Here is a 19426-nt window from a genome sequence, read left to right on the forward strand (position 1 = left end):
TCAGGTGGGATGCTGGGAGGAAGAGAGCTGCAGCCCAGATCTCTTATACCAGGGCGTTAACAGCTACTTTATCATCTAGTATCTTGGGTATTTACCTATAACGTGTGCAGCTCAACAGCTACCATGTAACTGATGGGGGCTACATCAACATTGGGAAGAAAGGGCACTTTTCACTCATTATATCCTCTTTTTTGCATTATCTGGTCATGGAAAACCCTAGGCTATCCTGAGATTTTATCTGAACTACCTAACCAGCTAAAGCACCACCCCCATCCTCCCCCTAACAAAGACAGGGCTAGAAATCAAGATTAAAAATATTAGCAGGCCGCAGATACTCAGCAGTACCCTTTGAGAACGTGACAACCTAAATCAGGGAGGAACTTGCAAAAGCATCTGGAGATCAGCACTGATATTAAGTGGAAGCACAGTGATTTTCACTCTTTTAAAGGCTGGTAAGTCTTAAGAGCTGCAGGGATGCCAGTGGTCTTCACCTGGGAAAAGAGGACCCCAGAGTGAGAGGTGCAACAGGCGGCATCGCTGGGCGAAGGCACCCAACACGCAGGGAGACAGAAGCTACGGATGCAGGGGTGAGATGAGCAGCCTGCTGTGAGACGAGCGCTCAGTCTTGCTGGAAAGAAGGGCTGTGAGATCAGCAGCTGGATTCTCATTTCAGAAATTGAAATTCAAATATTTTTTTTCCTCTCTAGGGAAAAACCCCAACAAACCGCTACCCCCCACCCCCCAGGCCCAGCCACCCTGGTGCCTTCAGAATGCTGCCAGGCAGGGCGAGACAGCAGCAGATTTCGGCTGGCTTTATTAAAAACCTTCATGACAGGGCTTCTATTATTGTATGTAAATCTTCATTGTAACCTCCCTCCGGACACAGCTCGCTCTGCCGGCTCCCCGGGCTCTTCAGGCAGCGCAGACGGGCTCGGAGCTGGTCCCCACCGCCGCGGCGGGCTCGGAGCAGCCCCGGCCCCTGCGAGCCGCGGCCCCCGCCCGGTGCCGGCACTGCCGCGCGCCGCCCGGAGGGGTCAGCAGCGGCACGGCCGGGCCCGCGCCCACCGGCCCGCGGGAGCCACGCGCGTCTTCAGCGCTCTGCCCGGTTCCAGGGAATAAAGTAGGACATTCATAAGCAGTTACACCATCTGTCTTTATACCATCACCATCATCAACAAGGGGAAAAAATAGCTCTTTAAAATGGATGAAAGCCCAGGCTGACAGTAACCGGAAAAATGTGAGCTATGAATACCAATAGCGGTGGAACATGATGAAAAACAAGGCTACAAATGGCAAATCCTCCTGCCCAGCCGGGCCTGCAGCCCCCCGTGCTGGCAAGCGCAGCCCACCCCTCGGGCGGCCCCGGCAGCCCCCGGCCCCGACCTGCACACGGCTTCTCTGCAAGGGCAGGATCTGCCTCCTCGGCTCAAACACCTCCGTGCTGGGCAGACAGGCTGCAAAAAGCATCTGCACGCTTCAACCGCTCTCCTCCCCACTCCTGGAGGAGCCGTTTTTTTCTGAAGAGCATTTTTTTTAAAAAGCAGGATGGGAAGGGAGCAAAGTACAAGACACAACGGCCCAGGGAGGCTCCAAATCACCCGGGAAAGGCCCTGGTCCCGTCCTGATGCAGCTCCTCGCTCCCAGGGCTTTTGCTGAGGACAATCCTGCTCCGTTCCCTGGCACACTGCGGGAGCTTCCTGCACCCACCAGGGATGCAGCCACCTGGCACGGAGACTCAGGGAAGTGTTAACTCCTGGCTGCTTTGTGATCCTCTTCCAGCAGACTGTTTCGGAAGCTGGATGCAACTCCTCTCACTACGCTCAGCCTAACCTGTCTCACAGCCCCAGTGTTTAAGCTGATCCCAGGGATGGTTGGGAGAGCATCCTCAGCTACACCACTTCTCAGCTGGCTATGTGCACTGCAGAGGGCTTTGAACTGCTGAGAACTCCAACAGGCTGCAGGCAGGGCTCAAGCATGTGATCCGACACGGCTTCTAACAATGAGGTCCTCCAACACTGAAAATAAAATGCAGCAGAGCTCCTGTTCCCGAAAGATTTGCACCCACTCTCTCTGATGACAGCTCTGCAGCTGCTGAGTCGCAGTGGCAGCTCTGAGGCACGATAGCAGGTCCAGGTAGCAAACGCATGTGCACAGTGCACCCAACCATCCATCCTCCCGCACTTCTTTGAGGCATCCTTCTGAGAGGACAGGGCCAGCATCACACCTGGTAGGGAAAGGTCTGCTTTTCTCCTCAATCGCTGCACACGTAACAAGGGCCTTTTGAGCTTCCATCTTCTTTGTCTGCCAGTCCTGGTGCCATGCTGCTCCCACGCACATCTGAGCAGAGCTGACCCCTGTCTTTGGCTTAACATCCGAAGAGCCCATAGCACAGACCTGCAGCTGAGTGTGAAGACTGCCTCACCACCCGCTCCCAAAGGCTGAACAAGGCTGTGGGCAGCAAGACGTAGGGAATTTATTTCCAAACCAACAAGACCCTTTTGTTACTGTATGACCCTACCTCCCTGAAACTGTACGCACTGTTGGTGCTTGTTCACCTACTGCCTTGACGGTATTTTCCTCAAATAGATTGATAAAAACTCCACCAGTCATCCCGTAGTTAAAAAGGTACTGAGCTTAAAACCGTACACTCTCAGCAGCATCCCTCCCGATCAGAGCAGATATCCAAAGGGTCTGAAGTCCCTGTAGTATTTCAGCAGGGTACTGGGAGTCTCTGCTAGTCAAGGACTCTGACCAGGATGTTTGTAGAGCGTAGCGTGGATGCTGAACAGTGGAGGTCATAGGGTCCTGCCATAGGGGATGCCTTGTAAGAGGCAAGCGGGTTGACTCCCAACCTGGGAACCTTAGTATGGCGCTCTGGAAGGCCAGAGATGCTGCTGCAGCCCATGCCCAGAGGACGTAGGTGTCAGATTGGTGTTTGTGGTTTCCAGAAACTCCGACGACACAGGTTTTATGAGCTCAGGAAGGATAAGTGGGCTCCATCCTCTGCAGGAAGCTCACAAGGGCAGGTGCAAGGGCTGCTGCTGTGGGATTTGCATGGCAGGGGGGATTGTGTCCCACTGAAATACAAAGAACACAACCTGCACACGGGTCCCCGTGCTGGAGTGCTATGCATGAGGCTGTGATGCTTTATTAATATATTTTCTTAAAGGAATTTTCCAGCTGCCAGGGTTCAGGTCAATACTAAAAGCGAGCCAGTGTAACTGTGGGGCACTCAGAGTCCAAGGAGCCTGCTCTTCCATTGTACCAAATCTGCCCCATGCAAAATCCTAGGAAGAGTCTTTTCTTCCTTCATGAATAAATCATTTTAGATAGTGGTATTTCCTTTTAATTTAAAATTAAACCACTCACTATGGTGTGGTGGGGGAGAGAGGGAGCAGAGTCTGGAAAATCATGAGTATCTGACATCTGCAGATGTCAGGGAATCTCTGACTCAGTTACACACTGAAAAAGTGCCCGAATCCCTGCACGCTATCGCACAGGACCACGGCGCCACATTTCTGCCCCTTTCAAAACCCAGAAAGTTTGAGGGTTGGAGAGTCAGCAAATCCCAACTGGATCCAGGCCAGCTTGAACAGCCCTCTCACCTCTCCTTCTCTCAGCTGGATTTTCCTTAACAAACCCTGATCTCTTATCCAAAGGGATAAGGGGCATTTCAGGGGTGGTGGAAATGTAGGGATGAGAGAGAAAGAGCGTGTGCTTGCCTCTCCACCCTCCGGCAGGCTCAAGAGCTGAGAAACATTAGCTGTCATGAACCACAATCAAATCAGGTTTGAAATATTTAGCAGTGGCTTGGAAAATGCGGTGGTGCAGCTCTGACAGGCGAGATGTGCAGACACCCATTTTCCATTATAATGGAAATATCAAGCCTGTTCTGAATATGTATAACCTAGAAAAATGTATTGATTTTTCATTTGGCATTAAAAAAATGAAATACCCTGCAGCTGTCAAAAGCCTTTTGTTAAAAGCTCATCTTTCCTGGAATGAGGTTTACCAGAAACAAGTTTTAATTGTACACAGGGTCTCTCCTTTCAAACAAAAAGAATCCTTGATACTCCCTTTTTCAGGATAAGTAGCCAAAAGAGCCTGTAGAAAGACAGGGTTGAGACCTGGCTGACTTCTGCAAGCTGACACTGTCAGGAGCGGTGACAGCGATGGCCTGTGTGCAGTCAGCTGCACGGCTGCACACGCACAGACACGCGTGCTGGCACCACCGTGCTGGCTCCCTGAGAGCTGCCAGCTGGCGAGGGGCAGCTTCCCCCAGGGTCACACCACCGGGCTGCAGCCCAGCACGCTTCAGAAGTTCAACTGCTTTACACTAGTTTAGATGTGAGGTCCTGGGGCCCTGGGAGGAGATGTGCTGAGGTCTAGGTCCCTATGGAAGCAGGAGGGGCTTCAGGTGCTCCACAGAGGGTCTATGCCCTCCCAGACGCCGGGAAGCTCAGGAGGAGCTCAGCTGCCCCCGAGCTGCGCCAGGGCACTGAGCGCAGTCCGATGCAGCTCATCCTAACAGCTCTGCTGTTCAGCTGTCCACAAAACTGTGCCCCTGTGGGATTAAGACACTGGCTCAGAAAGAGTTGCTCACCCCAATGGGGCAGAGGCATGGGGAGGGTGGTCCCACCACAGCAATCACATGGGACAGGCACATTCAGCTGTGGGAACAGAGCAAATGCAGAGCCTGGGAAGCAGCTCTAGCATCAGCCGGTGTCCCTAGTGCAAAAGGACACATGCCCGTCCAACCTGCTGCTGCAGCCCCATGCGCGTGAGGTGGCATCTCTCTGCAGGGCTCAGCAGGCACAGGGACCGGGCATCCCGCAGACGCTGCAGCAGGAGGCAGGGCGCTGCCCCCAGCCACAGGCAAACCGCTGCAGCAGCAGCAGCGCACATCTATGCCCGCTCCCACCGGGCAACTGGAAAGGCCATAGGGTTTCTGCACCACTGGTGATGGCCATGAGTCCTGTGGGGCACCCGTCCCACAGCCAGCAGCACGGCTTTTGTTTGGGGCACACAAAGCTTCCCAAGCCAGAGGAGCACACAGTGGTTTGCCTTTTGGTTTTCTCTCCCCCCTTGCATTTCTGAACACACCCTGCCTGGGGACGTGCTTAGTGCACAAGGCTGCAGGTGAGCAGCCACATGTGCTGCTGAAGCTGTCGGTGGCCCACAATGGAACAGAGCAGTGACAAACCCCACTCACTGCTACTCGCCCTTCAGCGTGCTGAAATCTGAGCGAGAGCACAGCCTTGGAACAGTTTTGTGGAAGAAGAGAAGCTGGTAAGGGTCAGGACACAGAGCAACACCCTGGAAACATTTTCACTGTTTGTGACCAGCTCAACAGAAAAAAAAAAGTTTTCCACCTTTCCCTGACTTGCAGACTGTTTGTATTTGAAGACAAGAAAACTCATTCACATGGAAATGTAGGTAAAATCCATTTTCAGAGGGTTTTTTTTTGCCGTCTTGTATTTCTCACCCAGCTCAAGCTCATCTGGGGCACGTCACCTAGGGTAACCTTGGCTACCAGGCAGTCACTGCCCTTGCAGCTCAGATTCAGGATGCATATACATATATATATATATATATGCACAAATACACCCTGTGCTAGCTCCTAACTGGATTATTCTACATAAACTTGTTTATTCCTATTGTTTTCCTGAAAGGAAAAAACAGAACTCCAAACAATGCAAAGAAAGCACCAGGTACAGCTTACAAGAGGAATGTCACAGAGCTCCAGCCCTGATGCAAAAGCTGGTGGGCGAGTCCTATCAGCTGAAAAAAGGCTGCAGAAAAGCAATAATAATCCTACCTGTATCTTGGATTAATGACGCTTATTTCCAAGATGGCCCTGCTTCGGACCATGGTCAGAGCGTATCTGCACTGCTTTCATTGACGAAAAAGAAAATGCTGACTATGAATGTGCCCCCCGCTGATAAAGCCATCCTCAGCTGCCTATCTTCTCCAGGCAGGGAAAGTTTATTGGGCTTTTGTGCAATTAAGTATAGAGGCAAGATAAATAAAACAAGAAATTCAACGGCTAAAGAACTGTTTGTGAACTTTTAGCTTCTATTCCTTTGTTTTCTGCTCCAAAGAGAAAATTCAGAATTTTTGGCTGGTTTCCCTGAACAGATCTGAAAACCCTACAACAGCATCCAGGTCTCTGGTTATCTCACAAACAAGCTTCTTGATCCGCAGAAATGAGATGACCCTCTGCCAGATGTTAACACCTCTTCTCCTTAAATATGAATGCTTTTCACACAGTTCTTATTTTTGTGTTTGGTCACTTTGTCAGCTCCAGCCAGAGGCCCCACACAGCTGAGAAGTACCTGCAGTCAGGGGGCAAGCAGGGAGGGCTGATAAATCATGCAACCCCCTTTTTTTTTTTTTTTTTTTTTGTGCTTTTGGTTACAAAATGTAGCAGCACTAGGAAAGAGAACAATGTTATCAAAAACAGACAATGAGAAGAAAAACCAAATTCTGTCTTAAAAAAACCATAGGAGCCAGTGGCGGTGAAACCTGCCACCATCTGTTTTAAAGAAAGAGAAGAGCAGGACACCAAGCAGAAAGCCAAAGCCCGTCTGCGTGGCAGCACACAGTCACTGCCATAAGCTTTACGGGTGCCAGAGTCCTGTTCACTCCAGCAGACCTGGATCTCAGACGTGGCGGGAACAAGCTCGGGAAAGGCCCTGACTGCTCCAGAAACCTTCACCTCCCTGCAAAGTCAGGCAGAGCCTTGCTCTGCAGAAAACAGCGTCAGCAGAGAACAGCTCTGCACAAACGAGCCGGCTACGAGCTGGTCCCACCTGACAGTCACCGACCGGGGCCAGGTTTATCCGGCAAGGGAAGAGGGAGACGGGGATTGGTGCCATGTTTACACGCGCTCAGGGCTCCTCGCAGTGCCCGTTCCTCACGCGCCTCCCAAGAGGCTCGGACAACTGTGGCCGTTGCCAGAGATACCTCCGGAGGATGCTGGCCTCTCCATGCAAAGAGACACAAATCTGAGAACCCCCTCCCTGACATGGCACCAACTTCTCCCTGTTCCTGGAAACAAGGCTGTCCATTTTTTCTTGTAAACTGGGCTAAATTTGAAGTCAGCGGAACCCAACAGGGATTTGCCCCCTTGAATTTCAGCAGAACTAGAAAGGTTGCTGTTATTTTCACACATGAAATGTAAAAAAAAGGCAAATTCCTTGAGCATGTTTGTAGTGGAGCGTGATGTGATTGTGTTGTCATTTATGGGAAATAATCGCAAGCCCATCTCTCCCTTTCCCCCCATTTTCCAGTCCAAATAACCATGAAAAATTACACTTCAATGTCAGGAGGACAACAAAGGAGGGGCTTTCTCCTGCGGCTTGACGGCTTTTCAGCCTCCCCTTCTTTGGACAAAAACTACCTTCAATTCTATTTCATTTTAAACGTGATCTAACAAATGCATCTTGACAAGTTCCTTTCTTTTTTTCTTTTAAACAGTATTTTGCACAGTTTAACCTAGCTCCAAACCAGAATCAGCTGGAAAGGAGACTCATGCAAAAACACAAACAGCAATCAAACAGCAAAACAAAAGAAAACCCATCTCCAGCTTCAGGTCTGGAGGGAGAGGACCGTGTGCTCCCCAACGCGGAGACCCGCAGGAGGAGGGTTAGGAGACAAAGGGGACCAGCGGGGAGGAAGAGGCTGGAGGAGGCCGGGTGGCAGAGGTGACAAGGCAGGAGTGCAGCAAAGGCTGCCAGGGACAGGGATGTGGTGCCCAGCCCACATTCTGTGAAGGAAGGGACTCCCCCCCACAGGTGTCCTTACTGGGACCAGCCACCCTGGGTACTGCCAGGGTGCCTTGGGACGGCTTCTCTCATGGCCACCCCCCCACCCAGCCTGTAGCTGGTACGTCAACACCGTGCTATTCTTACCAGTTCCTCACGCCTCTGAAGAGATCTGCTCCCTACCAGCAGCCCTGCCCCACCACCCACTTCTCACCCTCTCTGGTCTCACCCCTCCTCTCCGCCTGCTCACCTCCCTCCTCGCAACTCCTCCCTGTCAGCCGCCCCCTCCCCAGCTCGGTTTCCCTCTGCTAAAAACACACGGCAAAACTGCCGGAGCAGAACACGACGGGTTTTTATAGAATCACCAAATTGTTTAGGTTGGAAAAGACCTTCAAAATCATCAAGTCCAACGGTTAACCTAACACCGCCAAGCCCACCACTAAACCATGTCCCTAAGCACCATGTCTACGTGTCTTCTCAATCCCTCCAGGGACGGTGACTCCACCACTTCCCTCAGCAGCCTGTTCCAGGGCTTGACGACCCTGTTGGGGAAGAAATTTTTCCTAATATCCGATCTAAACGTCTCCTGGTACAACTTGAGGCTCTTTCCTCTCCTCCTTTTGTTTGTTACTTGGGAGAAGAGACTGACCCCCACCTCGCTACACCCTCCTTTCAGGCAGCTGTAGAGAGTGACAGGAGGCTGCGAATGGCGCTGAGCTGTTCCAGGCACTCTGCATTGCCTGGCCCAGGCTTGGCTGTGCTGGGGAGCGGCTTTGGTGACCTGCTGCAGTCGCATGGATGCAAACACGTGTTTTCAGAGAGGCCAAGACGCTTTAGGAAATTCATATTCCACCTTTCATAAAATGTACCAGCGCCACGCATCTGCATGTCCTCAGCTGGCAACACCAGGGAGCAAGGCGTTCAAAGTAAGAGGTGCTGTGTGCTCAGTGTGAAGAAGCTCACTCCAGAAAAACTCTTTGGATGCACAAACAAAACCAGTACTAAAGCCAAGCTGAAGTGAAAGCTGACTTCAAAACTTAGCAGAAAAAATGTAGGAAGTGACTCTGGGATAACGTACATCTAGAGAATATTGTATCTGTGACAAAAATGAGCTATAACTAATTCATGCTTAGCCTTAAGTGTTGGCTACGCACACGAGCGCTCCCAACAACCTTAACTCTGCCCTGTAACATCATCAGAAACCATACTTATATACTAAAATGTCCTTTTTCTGGTTTAGTTTTTTTAAGATACAACTCCTAGAACTCCCACTCTGTTCTCAGTCTCATGGTATCACTCCAAGAAAAAGTATGTTGCCGACCCTTTCTCTCTCCCCCTCCCCAAGTGCTTCCCAACCTCAGCATGTTTGGAGTTCTTTTAAGCTTAGCTAAAAACTTAGGAAAGCCATAATTATAGTGCCCTGGTTTAGGGACAATTAAAACATTCTTGCAACATATTGTTCCATAAGGTACAGACCCAGACAAAGGGCAGTGAAGGGGAAGTGGTGGGCTGACGTGGCAGCAGGGGAGCATGACCAGCTTGCCCCTGGGCGACTGTGGTGTGGAGGTCTGCGGCAAATCATCATTCCTTGTCCCTGGTGAGGAAGGTTTTTGTAACACAGAATGGGAAAAAAATGATCAGTGGTTCTAAGCAAATGTACCTAAGGATGGTTTGCACACGGGGTGAATCCAAAGGGGTCTGAAGCGTGTGGTCTTGTCAGTTCATTCTTGACTAGACCACAGTAATGTCGATTGCAGCGCTGTGTTGCCAGGCTCTTCCTGAAACTTACTTCTAGGAACTGACAATATATGTGAACATGGGAAATCATAAATGGCCATAAATTATATGTAGAATAAAAAATACGAGAGGATGACCATGGGGCGTGCTGCTGCCTGCAAGGCAGAGGTGGTCGTGGAGGCACGGGAGGGAGCTGGCAGGGTTGTTGGAACCACCGGAATCAGGGAACAGATGGGGTTATTTCTGCCGAAGCAGATGAGAAGTGCAACTGTGCTGCAAAGGCCAGACATGCAGCTGGTGGTGGCAACCAAAGACACTTCTGCAGAGAGTCTTGTGGGCTTTTAAGGGGATTTCAAAGTGAAAACTTGAGGAGCATCCCCTGGGACTCCTAGGAAGGACAGAGCAGATATACCCAGCAGGTCTAGATAGAGACAACACGGACTCCAGGCAGCTGAGGGGTTCTCGACACTTTGGTCACCAGAAGCGGGCTACCTCCACAGGCTAACCCGTAAAAACCAGCCCGAGATGAAGGTGCAATACCAAAGCTTCTTGGCGTGAACGGCTATGGTCTCACCTCTCTGCTGAAGGACAGAGGCCATGGCAGCGAGGCAGCCCCTCCAACACAGAGCTTTGCCTCCAGCCCTGCCAGTCAACAGCCCACAAGCCATCCTCTCCTCGCCTCGCCCCCTCCGCCAGTCCCGCTCAGCCACAGGCAGAGCTCTCCCATACCAAACGCAGGTTGGGCTGGTGCAGCAGAGGGAGTAGATAACATACACAAGCTCTCGTACGCACAGCAAACACCTGCTGATGAGAACAGGCAGCGGGGCCCCAGAAAACTCACAGCTTTACAGCCCTGGATCTGTCCTTGAGGATGCACCTGAGGAGCCCACATCACCCACCAAAGCAGAGATGGCCATGTCCTAGGGCTGAGCTGCCCCTTCCCTGGGTCTGGGTTAGTGGCACTGGCAGAACGACAGTAATTGCTTTTCCCCTTGTACTAACAAGCTTTCAGCAGCAGCAGATTTCAGCTTCCTGGAGCCAACAGGCCCTTTTTCTCCACCTCTCTTGGCTTCGAGTAATTGAAAGCGACTGCAATCTCAGCCCTGACTCCGATATTCAGCTGCACCAGGGAGGTCAGAGGATGTCAAGTGAAGCCTTTCCATTCACCCACCACCAGTGCTGCATTAATGGAGGCAGCTTGCTCCACAGCCCAGAGGAATGGACAAAATTACGGGGGCTGCTAACAGCCAAGGAAATCCAAACACAGCTTTTCCGCAGCAGGGAGGGAGGGCTACCAGTCACATCCCCACGCCGCATCCCAACTGCAGAGCCCTGCTGACCCCTGGACTTTTTTTTCTTTCTTTTCCTTTTAGTTTAAAACAGGAGATGTGTTTCTTTTCAAAGAAACTGTATACTCATCCTTTTTTTTTTTTTTGCAGTGAGGCAGAATACTTTCCCCTATGATGCCCATGTCCTCTGTCATACATCAGGGAAGGATCTTTCACTTTCCATCAAATCCAAGATAAAGATGGAGGGTGCTGAACGGCTGCTCCAACTCCTGAGTGAAATGCAGAGGACCAAGGGAAAGGGAAGAGCATGGAGAGGCTCCCAAGGAGACACTGAAGGTACTTGTGGCTCACAAGCTGCCCGGCCTGCAGCCCACCAGTTAGGCAGCACTGGGTCGGTAACACTGGTGGGCTGGGAGGACGGAGCCTTTCGGCCACCCTGGGCCACTCCTCGGTGCTGGCAGTCCCTGTGCTCTGCTTCCTCAAAAACTAACGAGAGCACGCCAGGTGCTCCAGGGATTCAAGATGCTCCTGAAACCCAGACCAAGGCGCACGCACAGGTGGCGGCTCCAGCAGAAGCCTGTGATAAGAATTTATTTCTCTCAATTACGAGCGCTTGTCCCCAGTCTCAGTTCATCAGCGTGGCGCAGCCGAGTCAATGAAAGCTCAGTAATGCGCTAATCAGATGCACAGCGACTTCCCGGAGCCGCCGGCTGCGCACAAGCGGCCGGTACCACTCTGAAAACAAGTGGCAACTTTGGGAAGCAGGTCCCCAGGCCTGCCCACCCCTCCACTCCCAAACCACGGCTGACTCCGGCTTTACAGCCAATTCAGGTGCAGTTTCCCTGCAGGGTCTCAGGCGCTGCCTCTGCTCCACATGACCGGCACACGTGCTTGCGAGTGGGCAGGCGAAGCAGTGCCCATCCATATGCCTTATCTCTGCAGCCCACACACATCCCTCTTTAACAGAAAGCTTCCAAGGGTGCTTTATATATTTTCAGATGAGGTGTTTGGGTTTTTATTGGAGTTTGATCTGAAATACTTGTTCCCTTCAACCCAGGACCATTCTGAAATAACCTGTGAATTTCCCAAGTAGGCAGAGAAGGAATCTAAACATTGCCCTTGAAAAGCAAATACAGGACAGAAATGCCAGAAAATAAATCACTGATGAGATCTCTTCTGGTGTCCTCGGAAAAGTAACACTCCTGCTTTTGAAAACCTGTAGTCAAAATAAGCACAGCATCGTGGAAGAGGAGGGATGGAGGGATGATGCCAGATGCGGCCGTGAGCTCCCACCAGGCCCGTGTGCCCAGCAGGCACGGCAGCTTCGCCCGTAGGGGGGGAAGCCTCTGAGCTTTGTTTGGTTTAAAATAAACAAGTAAACAAAACCACTTCCCATAGTTCCCCTTCCAAAGCGAACCATAAGAAAAAGTTACAAGCCCGGTGAGGCACACACCGCCCCGGCACGGCTGGCACGCTCCCACCACCGCCGGCACGGGGCCGTCACCAAACTTCCCAAGCATTAACCTCTCCTGGAGAGCGGCGCGCGGGGATGCTCTCCCACTGCAGCCTGCTCAAGAGCTCTATTGATCCAACACACACTTGGTGCCTTCAAAGTTGTTTATGATCAATATGCAAATTGCCCATGGCATTGATCTGGTATTAATTTTCAATTAAGGAATCCACAAGGGGTCTCCCAGGGTCAATATCCAACAATGCAAGGTAACTCCAGAGCGGAACAGGGGGACTGAAGCTGCCCAGTGCCTCTGGGGCTGCTCCCGCACCTCTGGCCCCGATCCCTCTGGACATCGCTGTCCCCCAGAGGGGCCAGAGCCCACGCCGCCTCCCGAGGCCCCTCTGCCACCCGCCGCCTCACCGGGGCACGTCCCTGCTGCCCTCCCTGTGCACAGGTCAGCACCTCGCAACCTCTGGGCTGCTGCAGGCAGCACCGCAGGCAGAGGGCTGCCCTCAACAGCCGCCGGTGGCAGTTTTGTCCGGTCGGTTTGTGCCCCTTTTCTGATGAGGCAGCCCAGCCCCTGACGGCGTCCTGCCCTTCCCAGGGCGCTGCTGGCCCCCGGCTGAAGAAGGGGATGGCTTGAGCAGCTGCTGGGACCCTGCTCAGGCCACTGCACCTCTGCAGGGATCCCACGGCGAGCCAGGTCACCCCACATGCGCTAGTGACACCAGCAGCCACGCAGACAAACAGCTGGCAGTTAGCAGCGTAAGGCAACCCTGCTGCAAGTGGTTTTAGACAACAGCCTTCACCACGCACACTGAGCCTGCTGCACTAAAGCAGTTATTAATGCAGGTGGCATGGAGAAAGTGTACGCGGCAGCGTGCACGACAGCTCCTGCTGGCTGGACAGGAGAGGTCGGGGTCTAGGTGGAGCATGCAAACAGCTTTCCAGTGACACAGAGAGGGGAACCAAACACTGTGTTCTGCCGCCTCAACACAAGCTACGGAAACCTGCACAGCTCCAGAAAACACGTTAGAAGTGGAAAAGATCCTCACGTGTGTCACACAAAGGTTAAAAAACCCAAAGATAAAGAAATCATTGAAATTGCCTCATAGATCTAGAGAAATGCATCCCTTTCCAGAAAAAGGAACCCATCAGCCATCCTCCCAACTTTCTTCCTCTCCGGGAGGCCCAGAGGGAGCCGTTTGTTTCCCTGAACCCCACGGTCACACGGGAGAGGAGATGCCCTCTTCGCACCGGATGGCCAGCCTGCGCACACCCACGGCTCTGCCACTCACTGTGCTAACCAGCACATTAGCTACCCAGGCTAATTGGTTTATGGATAACATTAATTACCATGTTGCTCATTAATGGATGAAATCTTTATTGGTTCCATTGATCAGCGGGACTTGTTAGCTGGCCTCCTAACCAATGGCGGATGTAACAAGCTCTCTTATTGGCATATCAATTAATGCAATCAATTTCTGGCCAGCGGCTGCCATTCGCTTCCCTGCTTGTTAGACTGTGGAAGACAGAGTCATGTCAAGTAAGCATTTATTTAAAGGGTTTCTAATTCTTCTTGAGCTGACTTCCCAGCAGGCTTTCCGCCACACAAGGGTTTTCTGCCTCCAGAGACCTTCCCCTTTCCTCCCGTTGCAGAATCAGATCTATAACAGTCACTGCAAACAAAATCATTTCTGTAAAAATATTTATCGAGTTACGCAAGTAGGACAGCTAGAGGTGTCAGATTAAGAAGTCAGACTGTATAACTACCTCAATTTAACACATTGGAGAGATGAGCAGGAGTACAAACCCACTCCCAAAGGACAGGCAGGGGCTCAAGAGCTGTGCCAGAAAGCCTCCCTGCACACAAGATTGATTTTAATTACGGGGTCAGTTCCCCACAATTAGCACCGTTTCGTCAGAGAACAATAAGCCCTTAATATTTCTGCCCTAACCCACCTTCCAGAGTGAACCTGGACCATTTTGCATCTTTACGCAGCCCTGTCACACGGGTCTGCAGGCATCCACATCCCGGTTGGTACCTGCATCCATTTTGACAACCTCAACCTGAAAAAGGAGAGCAGGACTTGTGCTGCTCACATGCAGACTTTGCCGATGCTGGGAAACCAATGGAGAACATCACACGGTCTCGCATGAGCTTGGCAGTCTCAGCTGCAATGCTACACACAGTACCGGGGGTAATACAACACACCCCTTGCCCAAATCTTTGGGGAAAAGCAGTGTATAAAGAACACTGAACCTAAACCTCCCCTGGACAGAAACTGAAGAGACCAGCCCTGCTTCCCTGAGAAAGGTGGCAAAGGGAAGAACCCGACAGAAGAGCACAAACTGGCAGTGGTCTGAAGACAGGGAGATTTTCCGAATCATTTCTCCCACTAGCGAGAAGAAGGGACTTAGTTATCTTGGCAGGAGGCAAACGATGTGCACAAGGAGTAAGAGCCCCTGTTCTGACTTAGAGAGACTTTGTCCTCTCCCTTTTCCACTGGTCTATTGGCCAAAGAGGTTTCAACAGCAGAACACGTTCAGAAAGAGCTCAAACCCCATCCTACCTGGGTTTAGTTTTTCTCTGCCTGTGAGAGGCCACACTTGGTAGTGATTGTAGCTGATTTCAGCATCCAGCTGCTGAATTACCAGCTGATGCAACCGGACAGCCAGCAGTTACCCTGTATGCCCACCACGCCGTGGGATCCAGCAGCCCAGGAGGACAATGGTGCTCTCAGACATCAGCTCACTGCCAGAGAGGATACAAAGGGCTCAAAGATGTGCCACATCAACTGTCTTGTTGCAGTAGGTTTTGCTTTCCTTTGGAACAGCATTTGCACTGTAGCAGTGAGCCTGGTAAACACTCCCACAGCCACAGAGGCAGATGGAACTATCAGCATGCCGCTCGATGCTCCCGACCTCCGTCCCTCTCCCCAGCTGCTGACCTCCTCGGTTCTGCCTGTGCAGCTGTGTAAGTGCAGGAAACCCAGCGGCTAGTGGGTCCACAGGACCTCGTAGATGAAACAAACACTTTTTCCTACAGAACTAGACTTGGTAATTAGATCGTGGAAATCACCATCACAGGATGTTGTTGTGGCCAAGAACTCAGCAATATTCACAAAAGGGATTAGAAAATTAAGGTTAATGAAAATATCTAGAGATATAAATGCTAAAAGTAATGAAAGAATTTGGAAAAAATATAAACCTACAAGCTTTAGGGCACACATGACCTCTTCTTGCTGCGAGGGTTCACATGGGCACTTGTCCTGGCAGCAGGCAAGCTTGTAGCTGATGGCCCTGGTTCTCCAGCACGCCATCACCTCCTGGTCCCTCAGGCCAGCTGTGCACACCCTGACCCGCTCTGTGTGTCCTAGAACCTCTGCAGCTCTGGGGACACGGTGGGGTGACAGCTCAGCCTAAGGGGCAAGGCCATGGCACCGCAGCATTCTCTATCGGGGCTCCCCGCCGCCCCGCAGCTCAGCACCCTGCCTGCGCTCCCGCAGCCAGGCCCACAGGCAGGGTGCACGCCGGGCAGGCAGGATGGCAGGGAGAGCGGCACGGGGCAGCGCGAGACGTGGTTCCTGAGTCTGGGAAGCACAAGGATGAGGCCTGAGGAGCAGCCACAGTGGAGAGGCGGCCAGCCAAGAAACAAAACCTGAGCGCACAGCTGCACAAACGCACGAGACGTACAGGCGCTGCTCGCTGTGGGCACGGTGCCGTCTTGCTGCACAAATCCCATCCATCTGTCACACGGCCCCGGCAGCAGTGCCGCAGGTGCGGTGCAGCGTGCCAGGCTGGCAGCTCCATCGGAACGCTGGGGTGACCCACCGGCACCCACTGGCGCGTGGCAGCCCTGCGCGCCCACAGCAATCCTGCCCGGACTCATCCCCACTCTGGATCTTCACCCAGGTGATTATGTAGGAAGGATCTTCCCCGCCAAACACAATAATAAATCAAACCTTATCAGAGCTGAACTATAAATCTGTGAAGACTCCGATAATTTCTAGCCATGGGAATAACACCACAAAAGTACTTTTTAAACTAATTACTCAGATTCCGAAGTGCTGCCCTAATGAGCCTTCCTTCTGCCCAGAACTTACTAAGAGAAAAAAAAAAATCTACCTTCAGTGCAGTAATTACTGCTTTCCCCTTCAAACTTCTAACTGGAGATCAATGCTGCATTTTAAGACTCATTGATTTACAATTAGCCTGGCTTTCCTGCTAAAGTGTTTTTAAAGCAGAGTTTACTTTTATTTTATTTTGAAATCTCAAAGATCTGGTTCTTGGATTTTACATCCTCGTGAGAGGTATGCAGGAAACTGAAAGAGGAAGGCAGGCACACATCTGAACCAGGAAAGGAAAACAGGATTTTTGTTAGGCTGAGACTAGAAATAAAAGAGACTCTTAAATATTTAAGGGATAAACATGAAAAAAAGAAAGATGGAGGAAGAGAACCAAGGCTAAAAGAAAGGAAGAGAAAGTGGAAAAAAAGAAATGTAAATGCAAAGAGAAGGAAAAATGGATTGCAGGCTAAGAAAGCAGAGTCACTGTCAGGCGGATCAGAAAGCTCTTACTGCCTCTGCCGTTTATTAGCATCCTTGGGAAAAAAAAAAAAAAAAAGCTGCAGCTTTGTGCATCTTTGCAAAACAAAGTGCTAGTTAAAAATAGTATGTACAGCAGGGACAGCACGCTAACAGGAGGGTCCTGGCAGCTCTTGCATTTGTTCAATCTGTCCCACGAGGAGAGCAGAAGTAAGTGAAGCAATTAAGAATTCCATGCTGATTGCTTCAAACATGCTTTTCTATGCCATAAAGATAACAGCATCACAAATACATCCACCTCCTCTCTCCTGACTCTTCCCATCCCAACATCATCCACTTTGCATCGCTTCCCCTGGACTCCCGGCTCTTAAGGAGCTGGAACACTGGGGCGGGCCCACAGGGGTTGGGGAGTCTCCATCATTGGGAGACACTTCAGACCCTGGTGGAGACTGTCCCGGCCAACTGCTGTAGCTGGCCTGGCTTTGAGCCAGGGTTGGGCTAGGTGACCTCCAGAGGTCCCGCCAACCTCTGCTGCTCTGGGAGTCTCCGACTGTTCTGGAGCTTCACAGCAGTGCTCACTTCTGAACCATTTTCGTGTCATTTCTGCAGGAAAGAAGCTATATGCTGGACCAGCCACTCCAGCGCTTCTCAACCCTCTTTTGCCTCCTGCTTCTTCCTCCAAAATAAACGTTTGGAAGGTCTTCTAGGATTAGCTTGAGCAGCGACATGACAGGAGCCAGACTGAAGAGCAGGGAGGCAAAGAAAATTGCCTGCAAGGGTTTACAATTTCGGAGCTGCCATAGCAGTCTAGCCTGCCATTTCGTTTGCTGCACTCATAAATTTTGTTCTTTACTACTGTTGTGTCCCAGGAGTCAGTGGCAGATGATGATCCTAGAGTGATGAAAGCAAAGCCAGAAAATAGTAAAGCCAGTAACATATCTCCTTTTTTTATATTTTATTTTACAGAAAGCTGCTTAGCCCCATTTCAAAGACTAATATGAAAAAAGTGCAATTAAATCCTTGAAAAACTGACAGATCAGCAAAACAAAACCACCCGATGGAGAGCACGATTGAGCCTCATTAAGAAAGAGTTCAGTCTGTTTTTAAAACCTTTCTTAACACTTAGCTGGGTACCTCTCAGCAGCAACCGCTCCCAATGCGCCTGGCATAATTAGTGTCAGAACGGAAAGGAAAAAATCAACCTAGGAAACAGAAATTAAAACACCAAATTCAAGTGAGAGAAAAAGGTTCAGCTGTAGCGAAACCATCTAAATTCTAACAACAACCCCTCCTCTCAGTCTGTGGCAAAGAGCTACAGTTCCACTCTATGCACAGACAAATACATGCCAATTAAAGAGAAAAGTGGCTGGGGCAAATTTGTGCTGTAAAATTTCTATCACTAACCACTCCCAGTCCCCAAACAATATCTGCATGGCAGTCACATCCACCCGTGAGGTCAGGTTAATGACAGATGGACAGTAAATTACACTGACCTCGACAGCAATTATAACTATCACAGTTGACAATAAAGAAATTGAGATACAGGGACGAATTCTGTGCACTTTCAGTGGCCGGACCCCTTTGCGGGCTGTGCATGCAGATGCTCACATACGTACCCTACATGTTAAATTGCCAGCCTATAACAGGACGCTATACGGCGAGATCTATTATTTTGCAGTGGGGGTGGGGATGAAACGCATGGGAGATAGAAAAGATGGCAGAGAGATGAAGCCATTTTATTAAATCAGGCAAATTCTAATTTATTCTGGGGAGATGGAGGAGAGAAAATGGATTCACTCTCAGCATGCTCACTCTGTATCGTCTGATCCAATCCCTACCGCCTCACCAGAGGGGGAGGGGGCCTCGGTGTTCTGCAATTCTCTCACAATCTGAGGAAAAGATTAAAAAATAAGGTGATTCTCCTTTTGGATTTTGCAGCAGCCACAGGAAAAAGCCTTTCCTGGGAATGCAAGGCGTCAACCCCTGCTGTCAGCCGTGCTGGGCGGCGTGCAGGGGTTTGAGGGGTTTGCTACTTGGGGATGGAGGTTAAATTGGCAGCGCAAGGTCCAAGGCTCACCACAGCGCTTGCACCATGCAAGCAAAACGCAGACAGTTATACACACGGGTAGAACGGCCTGTGGTGATCTGGTGCTCTCTGCCATTTTTGGTGTACACCGCAGCATGCACCCTCAACGCTCACTATGATCATCACTATTGTTCTTCTTCGCCGGGTAAGAGACACTGAAATAAAAGCGTCATGTGGGCAGCGCTGCGGAGGTTGGTGGTACCTCAGTTACCCATGGGCTCGCAGGCCAGTGCCCAGCACCACCATAACCACCACCAAGCCCCAGTCCCAGCCCCAGCCCCGGCCCGCTGGCACCTGTGAGCACAGGCACTGTGCGCCTCGTGCTGCAGCATCAGCACTGCCCTTCCACAGCCCTCCGCAGGAACCGGGGCCTGACACAACCGCAAACCTGGGAGCTGAGTTCTTCCGCTGCTCTGGCCAGTGCTTCAGGAGCAGGGGGAGGTCACCAGCACGAATGCGCAGCCGAGCTGGAAGCCACAGGCTTCTGCACCGCTTGCGGCCAAGTGGCTCAGGTTATCTGAAATGACACAGAGCACCTGGGGGCCGGC

The 19426-nt window shown here is 51.3% G+C and overlaps 1 protein-coding gene across 3 annotated transcripts in view; it reads right to left on the minus strand.

Moving 5' to 3' along the window:
- Positions 1-19426, minus strand: part of ZFHX3 (zinc finger homeobox 3) — a 269024-nt gene that overhangs the window by 37210 nt on the left and 212388 nt on the right. The window lies entirely within an intron of this gene.

This window comes from Falco punctatus, assembly GCF_963210335.1.
Source record: "Falco punctatus genome assembly, chromosome: 14".
Lineage (NCBI taxonomy): Eukaryota > Metazoa > Chordata > Aves > Falconiformes > Falconidae > Falco > Falco punctatus.